This window comes from Acinonyx jubatus, chromosome F2 (assembly GCF_027475565.1).
Source record: "Acinonyx jubatus isolate Ajub_Pintada_27869175 chromosome F2, VMU_Ajub_asm_v1.0, whole genome shotgun sequence".
NCBI classification, from domain to species: domain Eukaryota; kingdom Metazoa; phylum Chordata; class Mammalia; order Carnivora; family Felidae; genus Acinonyx; species Acinonyx jubatus.
In genome coordinates, this window is record NC_069394.1 from 62,916,685 (window position 1) to 62,931,253 (window position 14,569).

At 39.7% G+C, this 14,569-nt stretch overlaps 1 long non-coding RNA gene across 2 annotated transcripts in view; it reads left to right on the plus strand.

The window, feature by feature from the left end:
* Positions 1-14,292, plus strand: part of LOC113600773 (uncharacterized) — a 59,715-nt gene extending 45,423 nt beyond the window's left edge. For both annotated transcript variants that reach the window (XR_008292825.1, XR_008292826.1), the window contains exon 4: positions 11,027-14,292. This is a non-coding gene — a long non-coding RNA (uncharacterized LOC113600773). The remainder of the gene's footprint in view (positions 1-11,026) is intronic.
* The last annotated feature ends 277 nt before the right edge of the window (positions 14,293-14,569 follow it).

The window sequence follows — 14,569 nt, forward strand, 5'->3', positions numbered from 1 at the left end:
CTGTTGTGTAAGTCACTCAATGTACAGTATTTTGTTATGGCAGTCTGAACAGGCTAAAACAGCAGATCTATGCACTGTACTCTTTGCCCAGAAAGATCTTCTCTGACTCTTTACCAAGTTAAATTTCACTTTTCTTTCAGAGCCTAGTTTAAGGGTGGGGAGGGGGTTTAGTCTCCTGAATATATAAAGAACTCCTATAACTCAACAACAAAAAAATCAAACAACCCAATTTACAAATGGGCAAAGGACATGAATAGACATTTCTCCAAAGGAGATATGCAGTTGTCCAACAAACATATGAAAAGTGCTCAATGTCATTAGTTATCATGCAAATGCAAATCAAAACCACAGTGACACAGCACTTCACATCCCCTACAGTAACAAACTAAAAAAACGAAACAAAAATAAGAATTGGTGAGGATATAAAAAAACTGGAACCCTCACACATTGTTGGCAAAAATGTAAAGTGGTGCACCCACTAATGAATGGAAGACAGTTTGGTGGTTTTTTAATAAGTTAAATTTAGGAATAGCATACAACCTGGCAATTCCATTCTTGGGTATACACCCAAGAGAAATGAAGACATATATACAAAAACTTGTACACAAATATTCAGAGCAGCATTATACATAATATCCAAAAGGTGGAAATGACCCAAATGTCCACCAATTTATCGAATGGGCAAATGAAACATGGTATATCCACACAACACAGTATTAATTGACCATAAAAAAGGAATGAAGTATTGATATATACTAAAACATGCATGAATCTTAAAAACATTGTGCTAAGTAAAATAAATCAGATATAAAAGACCACAAATTCTATGCTTCCATAGACATAAAATATCCAGAAGAGACAAATCCATAGAGACAGAAAGAAGGTTAGTAATTGCCAGGGGAGATGGGGTCATGGAGAGTGACTGCTTCTGGTTTTTGCTTCATGGACATGGGGTTACTTTGTGGACTGATAAAAATGTTCTGGAATTACATGGTGATAATAGTTGCCCATTATGAATGTAGTTAATGCCATTAAGTTGTATACTTTAAAATAGTTAAAATGGTGAATTTTGTTATGTATATCATACCAAAATAAAAAAAAAAATTAAAGAAGAGGGGAAGAAGCAGAAATGGGAAAACAAACAAACAAACGAACAAACAAACAAAAACCCAGGCTGGGAGACAAACAGAGACAAAGAGATTAAGACAGAGAGACCAAGATAAAAGAAGGTTCTAAAAACTTTACGTATTTCCTGTGAAACCCAACTGTCTTCATTTTTTAAAACAATTTTTCTTATTTGATCCTACTGATCATCAGATCTTAAAATTTTCCTGGATTCTCCCATGTTAAAAGGAAGTGCTTTTCCCAAACTTCGCTGCTGGACAACACCTGCTGTTTCTGTCCTTCCTTTCTCGGAAGCCGGCAACCATCTAGCTTGTATTTGTGGTCCTCAAGTGTCTCCTGACCTTGGAGATGGGTATTTCCAGCTTTCCCACCATCTGTATTCAACATATTCAAAGTTCCTCCCGGAAAACATCCCCTGTCTGTGGCTCTTCTCCAGGGCCCTGTCCTCTGCTCATCTGAGCATGTGGAATCCCAAACCCAGGAGCCAGGAGTGAGTATTAAAGGTGTGTAGCAGGCCAATACACCTCGGAAAGGTTGCAGCCGTCTTAATACTTAGCATTTTCTTTTATCCAGGCGCTTCAGTTAGTAAGCATTTTGGTCATTCCTTCAAATGGTCTTTATATCGACCTGCGCCCCTCCATCCCTACTGCCACCCGCTAGATTCAGGTTTTCAGTACTTCCTGCTCTAAGCAGGTAGGTCTCTGCGGATGCCCCCTGAGGATTGCGCATGCCTGAAACCACAGCAAGCTTGCCTAGAAAGCTTTTGGAAAATCATCAGATTGGTTGAACTAAACAGAGAGAATATGAGAGCCAGCATGAGCCTCTACATTTTGTCTAAGCCTTTGCTGATTCCCAGACGATTAAGATATGGGAAAAGCAGCAATAAAAGATGAGTTTCAAGATAACTATGCCCGCGCTTCCCACCAGGCTCATGCTTAAATGGACCAAACAGTAGAGTTTCATAGAATCATATGATAGGGAACTCAAGCACAACTCTGTGTGGGATTTGAAGAGCTCCACAACCTGGTATTATCTGTCCTCCTTACAGTTGGGTCAGTAAAGTCAAAACAAAGGAAATAAGGGATTTGACCCAAAGAGAAGTCTCCCAGATTATTTCTGGGGAACTTGGTAGCTGCATTTTGATAGTGTGTCACTGCCTAGTGGGGGGTCCTTGAGGGACGTGGGGGTAGCAGAAGACTTTAAAGTGTACCTTGAGGGGCATCTGGGTGGCTCAGTAGGTTGTCTGACTTTGGCTCAGGTCATGATCTCGCAGTTCATGGGTTCGAGCCCCCTGTGGGGCTCTGTGCTAACAGTTCAGAGCTTAGAGCCTGCTTTGGATTCTCTCTCTCTCTCTCTCTCTCTCTCTCTCTCTGCAACCCCTCCCATCCCCATCACTCTGCTCACACTCTGTCTCTCTCTCGAAAATAAATAATAGAAACATTTAAAAAAAAGAATTTGAAATGTTCTTTTTAAATGCTTTAAAAATGCCTAAAAGCAAGCAGTGAATAATTTAGAGATTACAGGGCATTGGGAAAAATAAGTCAGGAAGGGCAGAATGATCAAACAGCCTATCCTTCCTTCCTTCATTCTTATGACTCGCCTTCCTGTTTTCCTCTCCTCTCATCCCTGCCCTTTCCCTACCCCGCTCCCTCCTATATGCCTCCCTTCCTGGGCTCTTCTCATTTCTCTGATCTGTTCCCTCACCTACGCTTAGGTATACCTTTGTGTACGCATTACCTAGCCATTGTCCGGGGTATGGTTGGCACTCAGTAATCACAGATGAATGACTGAAACAGTCAGTGAACAGGTAAAGCAAATGTTCTTCTGTCATTCAATGGGACAGATCATCTCTTTGCCCCAACTCTCTATAATCACTCTCTAAATTGTTTCCAAATGTTTATTGATTTTTGAGAGGGGGGAGGGGCAGAGAGAGAGGGAGACAGAGGATCTGAAGCGGGCTTTGCTGACAGCAGACAGCCTGATCCGCGTGGAGCTCGAACTCATGAACCATGGGATCATGGACGGAGCCAAAGTCGGAAGCTTAACCGACTGAGCCATCCGGGAGCCCCATTCTCTGAATTTGTATACTAGTGCTTACCTTACTCCTCCTCATATCTTGTGCATCATGAGTATAAAGACCTTATCCTTATTCCTATCCTTTTGGGAAATGTTTACATTTCCTATAACCCCGAGGAGAGTGATCTGAACAAAGATGTACTCCATAACACTCATTACATTGAATGAAGCCTTGTGAGACACGCCCAGGCAGGTCAATCCCTGTCCTGCACTCCGATAGCACTTTCTGTGTTCTTTTTCTATAGCGGCCAAGGAATTTTGGCTTAGTGTTCCCCTGAGGTGTCGTGAGGACCTTTAAGACAAAGATGCCTCAATAGATATTTATTGACTGAATAAATAAATGGATACTTATGCTAATTCTGATTTGTCTTTAACGAAGATAGGGAACTCCCCGTCAGTGATAAAAAGATTCCATGAGGAAATAAATGATGGAGGTAAGCTCTGAAGAAGTGTTACCTCACTTGGGAAATCACAATTTCAAAATGCAGTTTAGTGAGGCTATTTTCATAAAATAGTAAAATTTCTTTTTCTTTTATCACAATGAAATATATATATATATATATATATATATTAAAGAGTTAGAGATGGTTGTATGAGTTATCGTATAAAAAATAGCAATTCTCTTTGAACTCCCCCAGACTTTTCTTCCCAGATTTCTCTTCTCTTTCTTTTAGCTGATTTTATTTTACTTAAAAAAACGTTTATTTTTAAGCTATACAGCACCAACGGGGGAGGGGCCAAGAGAGGAGGACAGAGGATCTGAAGCAGGCTTTGGGCTGACATCAGTCAGCCCCATGTGGGGCTTGAACTCACAAACCTCAAGATCATGACCTGACTTGAATTCGAACACTCAACGGACTGAGCCACTCAGGCACCCCTTTTAGCTGCTTTTAAAATCAACCCCCCATCTCTGAATTCCATGATATTCTTGCTGGCTCTGACTTCCAGCTTAGGTATTCGTTGGCTCTCCCTATAGACGATGAAGCTATACCTCCTTTATCTACCTACATCTACCCACGCTGCCCCCATACACATATATTCTTTGCACCGCTTCAGCCTCCCAACCTTGTTGGATTGCAACTTTGCTTACATCAACATTCAGTGTTTAAATTACCATGGTGACGTCGATGTAAATGCTATTCACAGCAGAGCCATGTACTAGTAATTCTTACTTTTCCCGTCAGCATGTTTTGTTTTCTCTCAAGATAACCAACAGTCTTGTTTCCATTTGCCTCATTTTTTTTTTGTCCTTATCGATAATGTAACCCCAATGCCAGTCATTAATTTCGTGGTATGGAATTAATAATCTGGATATCTAGAGGACTCAGTGATACAGGAAAGGCACGAGGGTGTGAACCTAGTCCTGAACCTTCGTGCCGCTCAGCAGTTCTCTCGTTTTTATCTTCTTGTGGAAATCCCCACCAGAGCCTTCTGAGCTGAGTATGTGTGGTCTGCTTGACTATGTGCCAGGTCAGAGCTTCCGTCCTGAGTATCCCTCTCCATGTCTTGTGATTCCTGCTCCTCTCTTCAGTGCGTGGTCTCCTTTCTCCTAAATTTCATTTCTTCTTTTTTCTTGTTTTACACCCTCATTTTTCTGGAGTGTATCCTCCAGTAGTTTTCAGAGAAAGGGTAAAGACATGGTAAAGTTTTTGAGAACTTGTTTTGTGGTAGGGTACCCTACCTAAGGAACGAAACAACGAAACAAAACAAAAAGCAAAAAACCTCAAGGTAACCTGGCTATGCGCGTACCTGACAACATCCCTCGTGACCTTGTAACATGAGACCACTTGATCAGACTGCATGTTTGTGTGTGTGTTACCATATATGGGAGACAAAGAAGTAGAAAATATATAAAAATACTACACCACATGGCATTCAGGGCTCAGTTCTTTGGGTACAAACCCAACTGAGCAGTGCCGGAACGAATAAAGTTGCTTCCTAGAAAGAAAAGCCTGGGTGTCACGACTCTCAGTGTGAGAATCCTGCTACAGTTGGTCTGAAAATGTCTTTATTAGCTCTCTGACTTGATCTATATTTTGGCCCAAGATGGTGTTCTAGTTAGGAAATACTTTTCTTTAAAAGTTTGAAGGAATCGTTCGCTTATAATTTTTTTTATTTGCTGCTCAAAGGGCTGCATTCTATTTTATTTTTCACCTTTGTTGATATATGATTGAGAAGTGAAAATGATAATACAGTATACAACGTGACAATTTGATATATGCATAGATTGTGAAAAGAACGCCCATCATTGAGTTAATTAACACATTTATCACCTCACATCTATACCTTTTCTGTGTGTGTGAGAACATTTAAGTTTTTAAAAAAAATTTTTTTTAACATTTATTTATTTTTGAGACCGAGAGAGACAGAGCATGAACGGGGGAGGGGCAGAGAGAGAGGGAGACACAGAATCTGAAGCAGGCTCCAGGCTCTGAGATGTCAGCACAGAGCCCGACGCCGGGCTCGAACTCACAGACTGTGAAATGATGACCTGAGCCGAAGTCGGACGCTTAACCGACTGAGCCACCCAGGTGCCCTGAGAACATTTAAGTTTTCATATTTTAGCAAATTTCTATTATACAATACAGTATTATCCGAGAAAGACAAATGCTACATGATCTCACTTATAGATGGGATCTAAAAAAACACGAACTTACAGATACAGAGACCAGATTGGTTGTTGCCAGAGGGCAGGGTGGGGAGGGTGAGCAAAATAACAAATTTCCACTTAGAAGAGAAGTATGTTCTGAGGCTGTAGTGTACAACATGGCGATTATAATACTGCATTGTATATTTGAGATTTGCTAAGAGAGCAGATCTTCAAAGTTCTCATCACAAGGAAAGACATGGTAGCTATGTGAGGTGCTGGATGTTAACTAAACTTATTGTAGTAATGATTTCTCGATTTGTACACAACCAAATTATTACGTCGCACACTTTAAAGTAAGTTACAGGTCAATTACATCTTAATAAAATTGGTGAAAAAAAGAATGCACTATGAGCAGTTTTAGTGTCTGAGTTATATGTTAGATCCTCAGACCTTATTCACCTTACAGCTGAAAGTAAGTGTATACCCTTTTACCAGCCTCTCCCTGTTTTCCCATGCCTTAGCCTCTGGCGACCACCATTACTCTATTTTTATGAGATCACTTTTTTGTTTGTTTTTAAAGCTTCTACATGTAGGTGATACAATGCAATATTTGTCTTTGGCTTATCTCACTTAGACTAATGCCCTTCAGTTTCATCTGTGTTGTTACGAAAAACAGGATGTCCTTCTTTTTAAAAGCTGAATAATATTCCATTGTACATATATATATTTTGTTCGTTCACATATTCATGTTTTCTTCATTCACTCATCTGCTGATGACACTGAGGTTGTTTCTATAAGTTGGCTAGTGTAAACAATGTTGTAATGAACATGAGAGTACAGATATCTTTGAGAGAGCGATTTTGTTTCCTTTGGATATATACTCAGAAATGGCATTGCTGGATCATATGGTTGTTCTATTTTTAGTTTGTTGATGAATCTTCATACCGTTCCTGCTAGTGGCCATGCCAGGTGACATTCCCACCAGCAGTGCACAACAATTCCTTTTTTACCGCATGCTTTGCCAACACTTGTTATCTCTTGTCTTTTTGATAATAGACACCCTAACGTGCCTGATGTGCTTTTGATTTGCACTTCCTTGATGATGAGTGATGTGGATCACCTTTTCATGTACCTGTTAGCCATTTATATCTTTCCTTTGGAGAAATGTCTACTCATGTTCTTCATTTTTCATTGGATTTTTTTTTGCTATTGTTATAAGTTCCTTATATTTTGGGTATTAATACCCTATTATATACGTGGTTTGCAAATACTTTCTCCAGTAGGATTCTCCCATATTCTGTAGGTTGCCTCTTCATTTTCTTGATGATTTCCTTTGCTGCACAGAAGCTTTTAGTTAGAAATTGTCTCGTTTACTTGTTTTTGCTTTTGTTGCCCTTGCTTTTGGTATCAAGTCCAAAAACATCACTGCCAAGACTAATGTCAAGAAGCATATTCCTGTATTTTCTTCTAGCAGTTTTGTAGTTTCAGATCTTATGTTCAAGTCTTTAATCCATTTTGAGCTGCCTTTTGTGTATTGTGTAAAAAAGGGGTCTGGTTTCATTCTTTTCACGTGGATATCCAGTTTTCTCAACATTATTTACGGAAGAGATGATCCTTTATTCCTTATTGTATATTTGTGGCTCTTTTGTCAAAAATTATTTGACCTTACGTGCATGGATTTATTTCTGGGATGCCTATCCTGTTCCATTGAACTGTGTGTATGTTTTTATGCCCAAACCATACTGTTCTGATCACTATAGATTTGTTATCAAGAAGTGTGATGCTTCCAGCTTTATTCTTCTTTCTCAAGACTGCTTTGGGTATTATTTAGAGTCTTTTGTGGTTCCATAAACATTTTAGGATTTTTTTTCTATTTCTGTGAAAAATGCCACTGGAATTCTGCTAGGCATTGCATTGAATCTACAGGTTGCTTTGGATAGTATTAACATTTTTACAGTATGAATTCTTTCAATCCGTGAACATGGAATATCTTTTCATTTATTTTTGTCTTCTTCAATTTCTTTAATTAATGTTTTATAGTTTTCAGTGTACACATTTTCCATCTCCTTGGTTAAATTTAGTCCTAGGTATATTATTTCTTAGATGGTGTTAAACTGAGATTGTTTTCTTAAGTTCCCTTTCTGATAGTTTCTCGTTAATGTATAAAAACACAACTGTTTTTTGTATATTGGTTTTGTATCTTACAACTTTCCTGAATTCATTTGTTAGTTCTTACAGTTGTGATACTGTGATTTATAATAAGAAATATGTATTTGGCCTGCATCCTCATTCCTGTCACAGAACTCCTAAAACCTTTGGAATATCCTGATGAGAGAGGTAAATGTGTCTCGATATTCATAACAAACCCATTTGGACCATACCTGAGTTTATGTTAATGAGGTGACCTTTTGAAAGTATCTTAGCTTGGGGCTGGTTGCCAGGGGAACCAACCACGTGATTGCAGATTGGAAGTTTCAATTCTCCCCTCCTTTTGGGAGAGGAGAGAGGCTGGAGGTTGAATCATCTGTCAAAGACTGATGATTTAATCAGCCATGCCCAGGTATGGAAGCCTCCATAAAAGCCCCAAATGACAAGTTGCAGAGAGTTTCTGAATTGGTGAATACGTGGAGATTTGGGGAGTGTGGTGTGCTTAGAAAGCTGGGAAGCTCTGTGCCCCTTCCCACATACCTTGTTCTATGCGTCTCTTACGTCTGACAACTTGTTAGTTATATCTTTTTGTACTAACCTGGCAATCTAGTAAGTAAAACGTTTCTCTGAGTTCTGTGAACTGCTCCACCACGTTAATTGAATCTGAGAAGGAAGTCTTTGGAAGCTGTCATCTAAAGCCAGGCAGTCAGAAGCATGGAGTGACAACCTGGACTTTTTGATTGGTGTCTGAAGCAGGTGCATCTTGTGATCTGATGCAATTTTCATCCAGATAGTGTGAGAATTGAGCTAATTGCTTCGTGGTGTGAAAAAAACCACACAATAGAATTGATATCAGAATCGTATATATAATTTCTATATGTAAGGTTATTCATGGGCAATATTAAATTTCCTAGACTTATATACTAGGCTAGAAGAAAGGTTAGGGGCAATAACAGACATAGTAGCAATGAGTAACTATTACTATACTTTTGCTGTTCTGATTATCTATTAAAAATAAAGACGTGCAGGTCATTTGATCCAGTAACACATAGATGGTAACCTATTCCTTAAAAATGTGTCATTTTAACCAGCATTTCCCATGAGGGTGAAGCAGGGACTTTTGGCGAAATGGATAATTCCGGATCTGTGGTAGGTAACACATAATCCATACCTGGTGTGTTTTTGTCCTTTGAGGGTAAAATAATTATCAGCGACTACCAGAGTTGTGCCCCAAAGGCTGTGAAGTGGCAAAAGATGTAACAATTTAAACATCACGAAGGATAGTAAGTACATACCAAATATGGACTAAGACATACCAAATATGCTTGAATCCATAAATTCATATTGATATTTTGAAATCATTGATCATCTCTGGAGTATATAAGAAGCTTAAATAAAAGGTTAGTGTTAAGAATTTGTCCTCTCTTTCCTGTGTGATTTACTCCTCAGAACCATCCAGTTGTTGGTGAGAGGCTTTTTCTTTTTAAATGGAAGCATTTCAGGTCATAAATCAAAAAGAAATGATATCATCAGACGATAACAATTTAGTAACCATTAACGAATCAATGGAAGTAGGTAATAGTCATTGATGGTTGCTAATATCACAAAAAGAGACCACCAAATGTGTGCCTCCTGGGGAAGTACACAATCTTACCTCTGAGGTACCCGTGCCACAAAAATCCAGGTTGTGAGAAACTCGTTTGCAAGACTAACAACCTGCCTTTTTTACCCCCAAATAAATCACAGAGATAGAGACGGAAGGAGAGAAAAGGAAGCTTATAGATCAAAAAAGACATAAGGAACATATTGATGTATTGGAACATTTAGGTCTTATTTGGATCCTATTTCAAACAAAGCAACCAATGAACAAGAAAAAGAATGCATTTTGAGAAAACTATGGAAATTTGAAACCTATATGTTATTTTTTTAGATTGTTTAGAAATATTATGTTTATGTTAAAGAAATCATCCTTTAGAGATATATTTTAAACACGTATGGATGGAGTCATATTATGTCTAAATTTGCTTCAATATAATTGATAAAAGAGAATGAGGTTAAAAAATGTTATTCTTGGGCGCCTGGGTGGCTCAGCTGGTTAAGCATCTGATTCGCCTCAGGTCATGATCTCACGGTTTGAGTTAGAGCCCCGCATCTGGTGAGCACCAGCCCTGTCTCCGATGACCCTTGCTTCTCTCTCTCTCTGTCTCCCTCTCTCTATCCATCCCTATGCACCCTCACTTGCACCCACTCTTTCTCTCAATTAAAAAAAAATTATTTGGGTGGCTCAGTCTGTTGAGTGTCCCACTCTTGATTTCAGTTCAGGTCAACCTCCCACAGTTGTGGAATCAAGCCCCGGGTCCGGATCCATGCTGAGTGTGGAGCCTGCTCTCTCTCTCTGTCTCTCTCTCTCTCTCTCTCTCTCTGCCCCTCTGCCCCTCTCCCCTACTCATGCTCTTTCTCTCTTTCTCAAATACAATTTTTTTAAAAAGTAAAAAATACATTCTTCTTCAGTTGATTACTGTTCAAGGTGAATGATAAATGTTAATTGTACTAATCTGTCTGCTTTGTATATGTTTAAAATGTTATGTAATGAAAGGTTTAAAATATATAATATAAATCTTACATTAATTTCTATGGCATCTTCAAAATGGAAAGAGCAATTTGCAAAAAAGTGATGACTATATTTCATTAAAATCATTCTCCAAGTCCCCACATATATGCCCATATAGGATCAATGAACTTAGTAGCATGAAAGAATCTATCCAAAAACATTGCATTGGTTAACTCAGTGGAATGAGATGGTGGTATGTGGATGAAATGGGAGGTAGGAGTTTCTGGGAGCTTATTTTCACATTTCGACATATGTGTATTATATTATTTCAATTGTTTATGGCAGTCACATAATACCATTATCATCTGAAAAATATAAAATAAAGAACTTTTTAACAATGAAAAGAATACATGTATAAAAGGCATAGCTTATTATTTCTTATTTTTTAGATTAAAAGTTATATGTTCATTGAACTGTTCATTGCTTTTTTTAAAAATTGAAAACCTCTGCATCTCTTTTGAATGTGATGTTTCCAGAACAATGACCTATCAGCAATCTAACCTCAGAGACTAAAGCAAGAAGGAAGACACAACTACATGCATGAATATACAACTGTTTTTATGTATGTACATATTATGAAGCTATGCCACAGAGGAAGAAAATAGAGATAACTATATAAAATAAGAAGTTGCAAGAAACGATCAACAATGAATCTGGCAATGGGTGCTCTGTGCCACTGATTCTGAAATCTCTCCTTTTGAAGTCACTTTAATGAGCCCAAGACTGACCATTTTCATTATCTCTAGTTTATACACTCGGCTGATGGAACTCTGATTAGGAAAATTTCTCTTTTTCTTCACTTTCTTTTATCACCAAACACCCTGAAAATGATAAGAGAGCAGTGTGTCCTGAAGCATGGGGCTCTCCCTTCCCTCTGAAATTATTTCTATTTCATCTGTGTTTTTTTTTTTAAACTACTCCTTACAAAAGAACAATAGAAGGACCTAAATTTCTGTCTTAGCACTAAATGCATCTCAGTGCTGCGGAAACATTTCATTTTCTAGCGATTTCAGGGTCTGTATATTCCCTGCTGTTATAGTCTTTATCCCAATAAAAAGAAAGGAAAAAAAGGACACAAGAAAGGAAAGAAGAAACCCTACATGACAAGAACATTAAACCCCAAGGGTGGTTCATTTCAATGCTGAAGTCTTTCTTCAGTGCTCCAGGGACGCTGATGTCAACGTCTTAATAAGGGAAGTAAAGCGGTCTATACGCCTCAGAGCACGTGCACTCAAACCGGAAAATTGGTGTGAAAGGGAGACAGCCAGCCCTGCCTTGGACCAATGGCAGCCACAAAGTAAGGGGCCTCTTCTGGTGAGGACCACATGACACCATTTGCAGAGGGCAGACTTAATGTTGTCACCATTAGGGCTGGAAGAAAACACCTTTGAAGAAATATTTGTTTTATCCCCCTCCCCCAAATCTTGAAATCATCTCATACATATGTTGGAAATGATTCTACTTGAATTTAATTAAATTCTATTTTTATAACGTTGAAATAACCTTGCACTGCAAATTGAAACGACATTGCTGTAACCTAGAGCGATTTTGCTGTCGTGAGAACTGCTATGTCAGGCATTACATTTCAATTTGGAGTATCATGAATTATTTCTACATATAAACTAATAAATTATACAATACGATGTGTCAGCAATTCGGCCCCATTTGCATTTTGATAAACGGAAAAGCAAATGGAAATCTGAGAGCCATTAGTTTGTCTGAATTTTTAAATATTCTGTAAGTAATATTTAATGATATAAAATTTTTATTATCCCATTTTTTTGCTTTGCTTCACATTGTTTAGGCTTTGAGATTCCTAGCGATGATTTGCCAAAATAAAAGCATGAAAATAAAATGGAGAGATTTATCCACATTTTAAAGTGTATATTTCCTATAAGGATACTCCCCCCCCCCCTTTGTTTTCTTTTCTATTATGAAATTTGCCTGAATAAAGGGCCCAGAAGTTTAGGAATGGCTCATTTAGGTTCAGACTTGTATGTGGATTTCTCCTTGGGGGTCATCATCATAGTTCTCACTCATTAATGGCAAGCTCTTAAAAACTAACAACTTGTATATTTTTGGATTGACAGAAGATCTTCAACGATCTAGTTCAAATAAACATTTGAAATCAGTTCTATACACTTATGAAAGTCAACATGAATACATTAACCTGCATTCTTTCAGTTGCGAGTGACAGAAACAAACTCAAACCGACATTAGCATCAAATGATAACTGACATTTACACTTTTTTTCTTTTGATCACTGTGAAGGCCAGAGGTTAAACTGGCTTTATGGATGGCAGGCTGTAGAAACTTTCTGTCGTCCGCTTTTTTCTTCTTTTTTGATAAGTGTATTGGTTCTAATCTTAGATTTTCCCCAGTGGTGGCAGAAGAGGCCATTAGCAACTCTTGGCTCATGTCTTAAAACCTTAGCAATCTCAGGAGAAAGCCTCTTTGCCAACATTGCCAGCCATTTATTCTGACTGGGATAATTTGGGACATATGGCAGTCCCTGAATCAGTCACCATGTCCAGAGAAATGGAATATTCTAATTAGCCAAGTCTGGGACACGTCCTCCACTCTGAAGGTAGGACAGAGGCTCAGCTCCATCTGAACCATGAAGACTGGGATAGAGGAGAAAAAAAATTCTAATGTATAATACAAAAGATTACATCACTGAGTTGGATGGTCAGTGCCTATTATCATCTCTAGGATCAGATTACTAGTGTAAAAAAAAGAGAGAGAAAGTGGACTAGGATCTGGGCACCTAGGTGGCTCCGTCTGTTAAGTGCTCCATTCTTGGTTTTGGCTCAGGTCACCATCTCATGGTTTGTGAGTTTGAGCCCCTTATCGGGCTCCGCACTGCCCATGAGGAGTCTGCTTGGGATTCCCTCTCTCCCAACTTCTCTGCCCCTCACCTGCTCATGCTCTCTCTCAAAATAAATGAATAAACTTAAAAAAAAAAAAGGAAAGATGGAGAAACGGGAACCCTCTTGCACTGTTGGTGGGAATGCAAATTGGTGCAGCCACTCTGGAAAACAGTGTGGAGGTTCCTCAAAAAATTAAAAATAGACCTACCCTATAACCCAGCAATAGCACTGCTAGGAATTGACCCAAGGGATACAGGAGTACTGATGCATAGGGGCACTTGTACCCCGATGTTTATAGCAGCACTCTCAACAATAGCCAAATTATGGAAAGAGCCCAAATGTCCATCAACTGATGAATGGATAAAGAAATTGTGGTTTATATACACAATGGAGTACTACGTGGCAATGAGGAAGAATGAAATATGGCCCTTTGTAGCAACATGGATGGAACTGGAGAGTGTTATGCCAAGTGAAATAAGCCATACAGAGAAAGACAGATACCATATGGTTTCACTCTTATGTGGATCCTGAGAAACTTAACAGAAACCCATGGGGGAGGGGAAGAAAAAAAAAAGAGGTTAGAGTGGAAGACAGCCAAAGCATAAGAGACTCTTAAAAACTGAGAACAGGGGCGCCTGGGTGGCGCAGTCGGTTAAGCGTCCGACTTCAGCCAGGTCACGATCTCGCGGTCTGGGAGTTCGAGCCCCGCGTCAGGCTCTGGGCTGATGGCTCAGAGCCTGGAGCCTGTTTCCGATTCTGTGTCTCCCTCTCTCTCTGCCCCTCCCCTGTTCATGCTCTGTCTCTCTCTGTCCCAGAAATAAATAAACGTTGAAAAAAAAAAATAAAAAAAAACAAAACTGAGAACAAACTGAGGGTTGATGGGGGGTGGGAGGGAAGGGAAGGGAGGGGAGGGGAGGGGAGGGGGAGGGGAGGGGAGGGGAGGGGGAGGGGAGGGGAGGGGGAGGGGAGGGGAGGGAGGGGAGGGGAGGGGAGGGGGAGGGGAGGGGGAGGGGAGGGGGAGGGGAGGGGGAGGGGAGGGGAGGGGAGGGGGAGGGGGAGGGGAGGGGGAGGGGAGGGGGAGGGGGAGGGGGAGGGGAGGGGGAGGGGGAGGGGAGGGGAGGGGGAGGGGGAGGGGAGGGGGAGGGGGAG